Source organism: Lepisma saccharinum, chromosome 7 (assembly GCF_977018435.1).
Source record: "Lepisma saccharinum chromosome 7, izLepSacc3.1, whole genome shotgun sequence".
Taxonomy (NCBI): domain Eukaryota; kingdom Metazoa; phylum Arthropoda; class Insecta; order Zygentoma; family Lepismatidae; genus Lepisma; species Lepisma saccharinum.
In genome coordinates this window covers 8399678-8412728 of record NC_139235.1, presented here as the reverse complement: position 1 = coordinate 8412728, position 13051 = coordinate 8399678, and positions in this window count along the sequence as shown.

The following is a 13051-nucleotide window of genomic DNA, read 5'->3' as shown; positions in this document are numbered from 1 at the left end:
GACTTTGAGCTGGTGTTTGTAGTAGTTTGGGCACATTCCATATTAGCCAATTCATGTTAAGTCGCGCCTTATGCTTACTGTCATTGTCCTCTCTAAATTTGTTTACTATGTATTGAACTGTGGAGTGTGATTTATTGACTGTTTGTCCAATTTTTCTTAACGAATAACATCTAAGGGCCAAATTTATAATAACATCCTTCAGATCGGAATTAAGTTCCTTCACCTTGCCCATTTTGAACACGCTGATAGATAGAGGATAGGCTTACAACAATACCTACGCCAGCATTATGCTTGACGGGGAGCGCGTCTGCATGTTCAAACTTGTTACGAAGTTGCAAACTGCACGAAATCGCCCGAATAGCGGTGGCCCTGTATGCGAGGAAGATTGAAACTCTTGCTTGTACGAATAACAATGTTGCATGAAACAGCATGTTTTTCTCTTTTCACACAAATTATATGCTCTGTTTATACACTTTGAACATACATTTTTATTGACATTTGTTGGTGAAACCTTCATTAACATTAATTTCCAGGTACATATGAAAATTATTATATTTACTAGTAGATATGACATTTTTTCCTCGGAAATTCTGTGTGTAAGAATAACAATGTTACATACTGTAGTTCTTACATAATATAATCATGAGATATGGAGACCCAAATTACTTTTCAAGTATTTTCTGTTATTTGCCTATTCTAGTGGGAGTGAAAATTTTCTACCCTTGAATGGTGAACTCTGTTCCTGGAAATTCAAGATGGCATTTTCTAAATTTCATTTTTATTTGGGCCGACTCCTCCGTGGTGGAGTGGTTAGCAGGTTGCGTTACGACACCGTGTCCTGGGTTCGAATTTCGTCCTGGTCATGTGTCTTATCTGTGATGGTCTTTTCACCGATTTAATATTATCGTTTGCCGAGCTCCGTGGTGGAGTGGTTAGCACATCGCACTGCAATGCCAGGGGTCCCAGGTTCGAATCCCGGCCTGAGCATGGGCATTTGTAAGTGTACTTTCATCAATTTTATCATATCATCACTTATGCCCATCATCGCGATTGGCTGAAAATGGCAGAAAAGAAGTAAAATAAGTAAAATCAATCATCATTATTCATCCTCATCTTCACAATTAGTCAAAGAGTGCCAGAAAAGTGAACTAAAATAAATCAATCAATCCTCATATTTGGTTATTTCATGCAGCTTTTCTACCTCACGGTTAAATGCGACGATGAGATTGAATAATGATCCAATGGAATGGCGATGGGACAGACATGATGCAACCACACCTGTCCAAGCTCCAAACCTGGGACCTTTGGTTTCGTAGCGGTTTATGATCACGCATAGGGAGTGGAATCCTTGGGAAGAAAAACTGTAAAAGTAGGGTGAAAGAAAACAGCACTGTACGATGCATAAAAAGCCAGCCATATTTTTATCCTCTAAAACACAAAACTAAAGAAACACCTGATTCCAACACTCCTTTATATCTAAACCAATGAAAGAAGGCTTTCTCTACTTCTCAATTTTCTTCGAGCAAATTTACAAATCTAATGAGTAAGGACTAATTGATTGATTGATTGATTTGGTGTTTTGAGTCAACTTTATGCACAGTAAGGCTGATCGGGACTGGACCTACAATTTAAAGTGGGATCTGAACCACTATGTGCCTCCACTGGGTACCATACCGAGGGGACCAAATTTTAATGTAACACTTTTGTAGGTTTGGGAAAAATCTATAGAATTAGTGGCTAGCACTATTTACAAGTTCTCTTCCAACATATACATTTTCACTATCAGTTATGCCGTTCTTATGATTAACTTGCATGAATTTCAAAGAAGAGGAAGAAAAGGGTGGAAAGAAAGCTTCATTCGAGGGTCTCTTGAGACCTATAATGAGGCAACCAAATTAAAGAAACAATTGCAAATCACGATCTCCATTACATTGGCCTTCCACTGGGAATCGAACCCAGGACCACTTAATTGTAAGGCGAGAGCGTTATATGATCGGAGAGACGATATACAGAAATAACTCCGTCAACCGTATCATTCTATCGTAACACAAGATACGTCCATTTAAGAGGTGGATTACACTATTATTATGATTGGCCCATGGACGTCCGCAGAATTTTTTCCAAGGAGGGGCAAACATGGTAATTTGTTTTAGGGGGCGGGCAAACAAGACATTTTCCCCTTAAGAGCCCGTATCAGCGTCGCTCGAAAAAAGCAGCAGACAGATGTCATTTATTCTTCCTAGTCTTACCAATATTGATTCCATTTCCCCTTTCGAAGGCAAATCCATTGCATTGAGACTTTGCTGGAGGGAGGGGTTGCTCTGTCGAAAGAAGCAGACCACAAGGCTAAGGTTCCCTGTCCGCTACTCTCCCCCCGCTCAAGAGTCTGACCATAACAGGTTTCCTGTTACAAGACAAAACTTTTTCAGAGTGTCTGAAAGAAGAAAAACACACATCGACGAACATCGCAATACAACTGAGTGCCAAGGACTATTTAGGGGAGGCGGGGTATCCAGGGAGTCCGAATCTTCCACGAGAGACTTACGAAATACTAAAATTAAATAATGTAAATATGCTTGTTTTGTTTAGCATCTGTCGTATAATTGAGAGACGTTTATTTCCGTCGAACATATTCTAAGGGAAGGATTACATTGGGGTCAAACAACTTTAGATGACTGTATCAAATAAGATTTATGCACACCACTACTTAAGTAATATGATTAAATATTAAATTAAGAGCTTTTCATTTCGTCAAATGAATCTAACATCCTTTTTCGTTATTCAATAAATATTCAATTCTTTATCTGTTTCACAATCACCTTGCCAGGGCAGTTGTTTTTATACAAATTGAAGCGATCTGAACTATTCATGAGCTAGATAATGAATATGTGCGGTTATATTCCTATTCATATGCCGTATTTTTCCCATTCATGTAATAACAATATTAATTAATATTTTAATTATTAATTTAATATTACAGTTATTTTAATTTGTTTTTATTATTAGAAGAAGGTACCAACATCATAGGTGTGTGCAGACTCTCACATAAAAGGGGGGGGGGCAAAAGCCTTGAAAATTCAGTCAGATCGGGAAAGAAAAACCTCATTTTATCTCACTCTTTTAGTTTTTTGCATTGATGTGATATATGTGTGTGTGTGTGTGTGTGTGTGTGTGTGTGTGTGTGTGTGTGTGTGTGTGTGTGTGTGTGTGTGTGTGTGTGTGTGTGTGTGTGTGTGTGTGTGTGTGTGTGTGTTCGCGCGAGCGCACGTGTATATTATATATATATATATACCTAGGTATTAACATATTATTTAAATACATTACGTAATCTATTCATCCGCCCCGTAACAAACCAACAGGAAAAATTATATAGATTGGCTCTTAAATGTGAGCGCTCGTTTTCCTCCAAACCAAACTGTTATAGCAGCAACTGTCTGAATTACTTATTTGTCCTTACTTTCTCTCTAGTAATTTACAATGTATTGTAGAAAATATACTGCGAGCGAAGCGAGCAAGAAAATTTTTCGATCCAAATTTTTGAAAGTTGAAAACAGTATTGATTTAATAGGGCGCAAAAAATTTCATGGGACGGCATGGCATTCTCTTTTACAATTTTTCTCAATCAGATTGTTGGGCGCCCAGGGCCAACTCCCGCTACTTCCTAGCTACGGCTCGGAAGTTGACAAGACTTCAAGAAAAGCAGGTACCACGAGCGAAGCGAGAAAGAAAATTTTACGAAATGTATTTTTATTTGTATAAAATTTAAAGTCGAGGGGACAATTGTCCCTCTGTAACCCCCTGCAAGTGATCCTGACCGTCTGGAAGAAATAATGCAAGATGGACGTGAAAACTAATTCCGTCTTGAGTATCCTTTTGTATAGATTCTGCTAGTTTTGCTTTTTTTTACTTCAATGTATGCCCCCCTATAATTGATTTCCGTCCAAGGTTGGAAAAAGGCATAAGGCAATGCCCCCCTGTCCCCTTGTGGTTGCGCCATTTCCTTTTAGAGTATAATATTGTTCAATAACATCGACAATATTGCTCTCCACTAAATTTCTAGGTGAAAGTATAATAATATAGGGGCATGGAACGTCTGGAAGGGGGGCAAGGATTACCACACCTCGAAAACGAAGGTCAAACTAAAAGTATATATTTCACAAGTATAATTATATTTCAGTCATAGTAATTTACATTAATTATTATGTAATGGGGACACAGGAATGCGATAATTTCAAATTCAAGTGGTGTTTTTAGAGGGGACAGCACTAGTATCGGGGTAATATGCCCCATGAAAAAAATACCTTTCTTGTTCGTTTGTGGAAAAATCTGCGAACGTCCGTGATTAGGGGGCAATTCCCCCCCCCCCTTACCCGTGCGCACGCCTATGACCAACATATATGGAATAGTTCATAACATCGAGTAGCAGGATATCTCTCCTGTATGGTGCTGTAAACTAGGGAAATAGTGACGATGTTTTGTAGTAGTGCATAGCTATTCACCCTGTTGCAACACATGTGCAGTTGGTGGATTATCCTAGGTGAGATGATTTTGATGTTCTTTCTTTTCTTAACGTAATAAAAACGTGTCTTACAACCTAAGGCGTCGTGTTTTGTGCTCCGCCTGAGGATGAATTAATTATATGATGAAACTGATGAACGGACACTCACAAAGAGCATCCATGCCGGGATTCGAACTCCCGTATGTGCTAACCCCTCCATCACGGAGGCCAGTGCTAATGCACATGAATATCACTTCAAGTTAGCCATTTGGAATCATTGGGAAAGTCGTGTAGTTAATAAAATGTACTTTTATCATTTTTGATACAATTAAAACTATTTACAGCCAATGCATATTACTCATATTGAACCGGAACGACGAATTTGTGAATTTACTACAGGACTTTTCAAACATCCGCAGATAAGGCTAATACAGTTTCTTGTTCATATCTATCATAGTTATCCAGAAATACACGTATGTCCGTTTTCACGCAGCTTACTAGTTTCCAGATATGCTTGATTCTGTTAACTGTACACTCCTATTATTCATAGTTGCGAACTATCTCTCCGGATCCGAGCATGCATGTGAAAAAGAACTGAATCACTCCGCTCCGGAGGGCTCCTTTAGTACCACCGCGACCTAGCTCCGAAACCCTGCCTGCTGGCAATAGTATAATTGTCAGCGACGTTCTCTCCATCCTTTCATCCTTGGGTTCAAGTCCTCGTTGAGCCTGCATTTTTCACTGAAAATTCAGAAACGAATACAAGATATACAGGTAATGGCAGTGGCGGCGGGGGGGACAGTCGGCCCCCACTTTTCGCCACTTTTGTCCCCCCCACTATGCTAAACCGTACAGTATCTACAATGGGAAATATACTGTCCCCCCCCTCGGTTTTGGAACCCAATCGCCGCCACTGGGTAAAGGTAAAGTTAAAGTTCCCTGTGCATATAGCACCGTGCCATGACGTCCACTTGGAACACACCAATGTGTTTATATATGAGTTGTTGAGGGACTTTTGAATCACCCTCTAGGCTCTTAGATGTGACTTTGTCAACATGAGATCAAGAACTTCACACACACACATGCATTATAATATACATACAGACACACAAAAACACACACATATTATATATAGAGTGTAGAGGGTATGTTTGTGTGTGGTAGGTTGGTAGAGGGGAGCCTTTGGTCCGTTGTTGATCCATGCAGATCTGCAGCTGCCACCTCCAACCATGATTTTACGTACAACACGTTGTAATAATCTTGCGATCTTATAAAAGCAGGAAATGTACTTGAACATTGCAATGGCCTTGCCCTACGGGAAGTTTTATAATGTAAAATATTACGTAAGGTAGCTTCTACTTCTTTAATTTTCGATCGCAAGGCGTCTACCGTACTATAAAAATCAGGGGGGCTACAGGGAGCTTATATCTGTTGTTGGGGTTTCATCCCCCCTAACCTCCTTGTAGCGCCGTCCCTGGCTGTATGTATTTCGTCCAATGAGTACAAGCTAGCAAAACTGTGAATTTCAACAAGTTTGTAGATAATTCTGCAGCTGTTCATAAAAACAGACGTATTTTATTAGTTTCTTGCTGTGGTTCATTTTCCCATTTCAGCAAAAAAGTATTCACACTCTTTGCATACGGTGAGTAAATGGGGGGGAAGGGAGAAGTTGCCCCTTAATAGTCTCACTTAGAAATTTAGTGCAGAGGAATCTAATAACCGTTCTTGAACAACATTATGCTTTTATAGAAATAAAAGTAAATACTATTTTCAAACCTACGAAAGTTCCAAGCAACTACGTAAGGAAAGGGTAGTGAATTACTTCCTATGTAATTGGACTCTCCCACTAGCAAATTTCTTATTAACACCTCCACATATTTTATTCTTTAGTTGTATTATCTGTATGTGTCTGCAGAATAAATTGCCCATATATTGCACATGAATAAATTATGTGTAGTTCTTTTGAATTTGCGGTACTAAACCACGTTTATACGTACATTAGTCTTTGAACGACAGAGATGGAAAATAAAGCGCCAGCAGAGAACAATGGTGCCACTGAAGTTGAAATTCATCTAATAAAGTGATTTTAGGTGGGTCGGGACACACACGACCCTGTTTTGTTCCCACCAATGTAATAAAAACAGTGAGATGGAATGAAGGCTTTATTTCGTCAGCTGAACTCTTATCAAGGACCTTGCTCCCCATAATCGGAGGATCTGAGCACGCCTAAAATTCTTTATACAGAAATAGTGTTATTTGTCGTATATCCAGAAAGTTGATTGATTTGCTTTATTTTACTTCGCTTTTTGTGCCACTTTTGGCCAATTTGCGAAGATGGGGATGAGTGATGATATGATGAAATTGATGAATGGACACTCACAAACATCCGTGGCCAAGCCGGAAATCGAACCCGGGACCCCTGGCATCGTAGCGCGATGTGCTAACTACTCCCCCACGGTGGCCGGCCCCAGAAAGTTGAAAGTGAATGAAATTTTTATGGCGTGTTTTGTATGGTCATTATCAATAGTAAGTCTGTCCTATTATTCCACTAAATAATGTCTTTGGAAAAGAAAAAACAACATATAATTAATGTATTTTATTTTACATAAGACCTATGCCTAAAAGTATTTTTGTATATGATGACACAGAACTATCTTATGTTGTGATTTCTTTGGGTCTGACTGTAATATATATATATATATATATATATATATATATATATATATATATATATATGTAATTGGTGATAAAATAACGCAGTAAAGTATTAAGTAAATATATTTTATCCCCCTACTTACAAATCATGAAAGGAGTCAAATTCGAAATTAAATTGAACGGACGTTCAAAATGTTTAAAAATAGCACTATTTCCATAATAGATCATCAAGTATTTTTTACCATTGACCCTCAGAAATATCTCAAACTGACAATGAACGTTCATTGAACTTATTTATGATCGACAGCTAAAAAGTCATTCATTTGCGTGGCTGGTTGATAATCCACCACCAGATAGAATTTACACAATATTTACCTAAAATCTTTGTGTAAAGTCACCTTCCCCCTAAAAAAAATCCCTTTCGTGTTCTCACAAAAAAAGTTATAATTTGGCACAATTTTTCTTTTGCAGGCAAACCTTTTGTAAAGGTGTACTTCAGTCTGTGCAACCAGCCCTTCCCATTTGTGAACAATATACTGGGGAAATCCCCCGTCCTTCACTGTTGTCATTGCACTACAACCCCATCGTGATTTAGTATTAGGATATCAGGTAGTGAATACCTGTTTGCAAGCATCGCCCAAACCATAGATTCTCCCCCAAAACCTTTCCCTGCCTTCTTCTTTCTTTTCCTAGCTCTCAGCATGCGGTTTTCTTGAGAGATTGGCCGATTGTGAAAGAAAAAAGGGACGGCGGAGGAGGAATGGTTTCTCGGAATCGACGAGAGATGGCAGCACGCTATATAAAAGGAGCAAAGGAAATTATAAACAACTTAGAGCGGAGAAGAGGGATTATATATATTATAGTAAATTGAGAAATATATAAAACAAGAGTTCAAATACTATAAAAAAAGTAAATAGAATGTTGTATATAGTAAATTAAAATAATTAAGAATATGGTCGCATATGAAACGTTTAGGAAAGTTATTAAGTAAACGAACGAATTCAGAAATCTATCTCTTTTTATTTTCCTGACAAGGAGAACATCGTCAGTGTTTTGGTTGTTTGTCCCCGGTTGCGCTGTGTCAAATTAGACGCCCCGAAGCACTTTTCGGTTGCGCTCTTTATTAGTCGCACTGGGCCATTGGTAGCGCTTGTTATTAGCGATCCTGGTTATTCCCCTCTGGTCGTCAAATAGGAGGTGGCGCTATTGTCAGTTTAGTCGACCCTACTCTTTCTACAAGTATAGCTTGTATTGTTTGACAAAGAAGCGGGGGGAAAGCGAGCACATAAATAAGTTTACGCTTTAAAGGAAGATAATAAATTAAACGAAAAAAAAGAAGCCTTTTCGATTATCAAAGAAGAAGCCTTTTGATGATAAAAGACGAAGAAGCTTTTTCCATATTAAAAGAAGAAGAAGCCGTTTCCATATTAAAAGAAGAAGAAGCCTTTTTCATATTAAAAGAAGAAGAAGCCTTTTTGATGATAAAAGAAGAAGAAGCCTTTTCGATTATACATATATATGGACCGCGTTAAAAATGTAAACATAAACATTGGTGAGGTCTTGCCCGGTCCCCCCGGAACTTCCGGTTTAGGCCAGTTCCTGTTGTTTCCAGAACAGATTCACCGGCATACGAAGTAAGAAATAAGCGCTTGTTTTCATCAATTGTGCGACGATAGTCCAGAAAGGCATTTGTTAAAGTTCTACTATGAAGGAGTGGACGTCAAGAATCTGTCGGATAATCAACTGCAGAGCAGATTATTAAAACATGACGTGTCTTTGTGGCCGCCAATTGTATAGCATACCACTACGCATCCCATGTACACGCACGACGAACTCAAAACGTACGAAAGTTTAGATATACTCAATTATTTTGTAAATGAAAAAGTGAAGGAAATAGAATTCTATAAAACTAGTGATATTATTATATTATTAAGTATGCTTAAGTGAATCTTTGCCAACAAATCTGCAGAAGTAATGACACATGCAAATGCTAGAAAATATGTGTGCTTTCAACTTCGCCTTTCCGCCTGAGGGATTTAGGGAGAACCTATGATGTGGCATGCCACTATCACTTGCACGAATTTATTTCAAACAACAAGGGAGTTTTCAGACTGAAGCGACAAGCGATATCGAGATTTCGGACAGAATCATTCGATCTAAACCAAACCATTCACCACGCAAATAACAGGCCCATCATATTCTATGATAAAACGGCCCAGTTCGAGCGATATGAAAGCGAGAAGTGACACCTGCAATTTGTCGTGTCGCTTTTATTCGGAACGTATTGTTTATTTTTTAATGTTGGTTTCCAAGAGACACGTATCGCTTCAGTCTGAAAGCTTCCTCTCGAACCAATTCACCACGAGAAAATGCACGTGTCGCTTGGACTGGTCTGTTATCTCAGTACTATGCATCGTGTCGCCTCGGTCTGTTGTACTCGAATGCAAGGTGGATTGTTTCCTTTAGAACAAGGGGCCGTTGCTTGTCGCTCCGGTGTGTAATCTCCGTGCCACTTGAAAGTGAATCCTCAGTGATCAACGAAATGTATCGAACCGAAGGAACGCGACAAGCTGCACGTGTCGCTCAGATTCCCAATGGCGTGTATTGTGCCGCCTGAGACTTGATTTCCCATGAGCGGTAAATGCTTATTTATAGACTAAATGGGCCTGTGTCGCTTGTCACTTTGGTGTGAACCGAACCACTGCTGTCGCGTGTCGCTTCGGTTTGAAACCTTACTAAGAGCACTAAGAGCCGTTCTTTTCACCACAACACAATACGCAGATAAGCGATCAACATGCTTGTAACAAAATGCAAGTCGTACAAATTTGCACGGGTACCAATCCTTTTTTCGTTCTGCTTGTGTCAACAGGTTTCGTCCTTCGAAAACCTACGAAGTGATATTTGACTCAATAAATTTGTTCCCGATCGAACTGTGCAACCGTATGCTATGCAGCTGACACGCTATTTCCTTGTAAAAGAATCTCCACTTTGCCGTTTCATATTATCGTCCATAGCACCGTAAGCGTAACCGGATGTTCCAGGGGAGCCAGGCGAGTGCGCATGCTCCGCAGTAGCTCCGCCTTTAACACCGTCTATATATATATATATTCTCTGTATTTTGTCAAGTTCTCAGAATATAGATCCGCATTTTACTATATCCTCTTGGCTATAAAACGCTTTCTTATTTGGAATTCTCAAACAAAGAACCTATCCCCCTGAGATTAAGATATCTGTAGCCGTGGTAAATAACATGTAAGTACGTACCCACAAGGGGCGTAGCATTAGTGGCGCCCATAACGTGGAGCCTTGCCTTACATTATCTTACCCACGAATGAGACGTAGCGGGGGGGGGGGGGGGGTGAGTGCGAGCGGTACAGAGGGGGAAACGGCTAGCGCAACCAGCTTAGAAAAGTCGAAGTTAAAATTTACATACATTGCTCTGTACGTCGACAAACTACAGACATTCTAAAGAAAATTATGTAAGATCAGTTTCATTTCTTTGCTGTAGAAGAACAGTTGAAGCTTTCTTGCGCTTTAAAATGTTGATTTAAGTTATTACATACAATTGGCGAGCAAGTGAATTTTACGAAATTAAGGCTGTGTCCTAAAGCTGCAAGACCATACTTGAAGCGAGCATACTTCGAGAGCATACTCGCAGTGCGGTCTTGAAGCTTGAAAGCGGAAAGCTTTCGAACTGCACTTCGACTGCAGCGCCAACACAAGTGAGGAATGCAACAAAAGTTGCTTCGAAACTAAAATTATCAAACATCGACTGTATGTGCCACTCTTGTTTTCCGTGAACAACACACACATGACTCGGCGTGCAGTTTATATAACACAGCACGTTATTAATTATAGAAATATGAAAGAAATTTGCTGTTTCAAATTAATTTTCACACATTCCGCACCATGGTTTACGATCGCGGGAAAAGAAATTGTTTTCTCACTTTTAAACACCTTCTCACTATAGAAGAAAGAAACCACGCATATATGAATAAAACCAATAAATAAAATTACATAGTATTTTAAAAACTTGTTTACTTACATTTCCACACAATGGAAGAACTACAACTACCAGCTGATTGACTTCAGACGTCCATTTTTTTAACAAATGAAAAGCAAGCACAGATCGCAAGGCCGCGTCCGAATCGGCAGCAGATGTCACCTAGAGCACCGTTCCATCCGGGGACTCAGCCAGCCTCCGTTGTCCGAATTCGCGGCAGACGTGGAGTCGGAGGGGAGAGCAGAGAGGCGCGACAGATGCACGCTTGAACTCGCTGTGGCCCTGCGCTTGGCAGCCATATTCTAACTTTCACTTTGTACAGACAACATTTACTGATTAGGCGATGTAAAACTCAGTTATACTTTAACATTTTATCGATAATACTGAATGTAGAAAAATTGTAAATGATGAAATAGCATGTTACATTTTTAATATGAGTAGTAAATAGGTGGAAATCATTGTGATGTTTGTTTGGGGTCTGCCTTCTGCTTCCGTGCGGTGCGCCTGCGCCCCAGAGCGCGGTGGGTGAAGTTCGGGCTGACACCTGGCGGGAAAAGTGACAACCGTACTACAAGGGGACATGTAGATTCGGACAACTTGGACGTGACTTCGACGGCACGCGAGAGCAACGGGAGAGAACGGGACGGAGCCCTTGCCAATCCGGACACGGCCCAAGTGTGCACCGCTCGTGTGCTGGCGCTTTCGAACAGCACTAGGTGACGTCACTTCCGTCCAGACTGTACTTCAAGTATGTACTTTGTACCTTTTGGACACATCCTGAGATAAGGAAAACTACGTAATAAATAATATATTTAAAAAAAGGCTGCGCGACATAACTAACTTCATATTTGATCTTTAACTCAGTAAAATTTAAATGCCACACACTTGACTGTTCGAGCACAGAACGTCGACGCAAGAACCTATTTTTTAGGTATCGTCACCAGCGGTGATACGGGCTCTTAATAGTGCTGCCCCCTCAAAGAAATGCAGATTAAAATTGAAGCGCTCATGTTCCTACAACACCCACCCTTCCAATAATTAACATAAATTACTGTGAATGAAATGCAATATATATGTGTAATGTATAAGTTTGTGGTAAGATTCATTTTCCATGGGGGGGGGCATCCTTTCTGTCACCATCTCCCTCTTCCGGACGCCATGGATTGGCCTGAGATTTAAACTATTTCTTTCATGTACGGACAAAAACAGATGAAGACGAGTGACCGAAGGGTCGCAAATTGACGACCCAAACCTGCGCCCAAAATGAGTTTCCGTTAACATGTGTAACAATAATGCGTGTACCAGTATTTTTGTTTTACATTAATTGAAGTCTCATTTTGCCCCCCAAAAATGCAAGTTTATTATGTAGCCTATTTAGAACACGGAGTATCGTAGACTAATGAATGTTGGTATTTATGCATACTTTGTTATCAGGCGCGGATACATGGGGAGGGCGATGGGGGCAATCGCCCCTCCCAAATCAAGAGTCTACATTAGGTTTTTCCATACATTATATTTAATTTACATTTCATTTGTATATCAGTATTATACAGTAAGCTCTCCTCCTTGTTTTCAGCTGTGCGCGTTAATCCCTGTAGACCACGGGGCAAGGCACAATGGAGAACACCCCCTCCCCCACAAAGTTTCATTTTTATTAAAATGTACCATGGTAAAATTATTTGGAACCTAATGTTCATGGCATTTTTCCAAGATTATTCATCCAAATGTTTGTGGTGCAATGGCGCCCGATTAATTAAATTATTATTAATATATTACTATCATATTTTATATTATTACCATATATTATTATTATTACTATTCTGAGACACTTGGTTCGGACCCCTCCCTTCGAAAAATATTTCTGGATACGTGATTGCAAACTTCGTCGTTGTGTG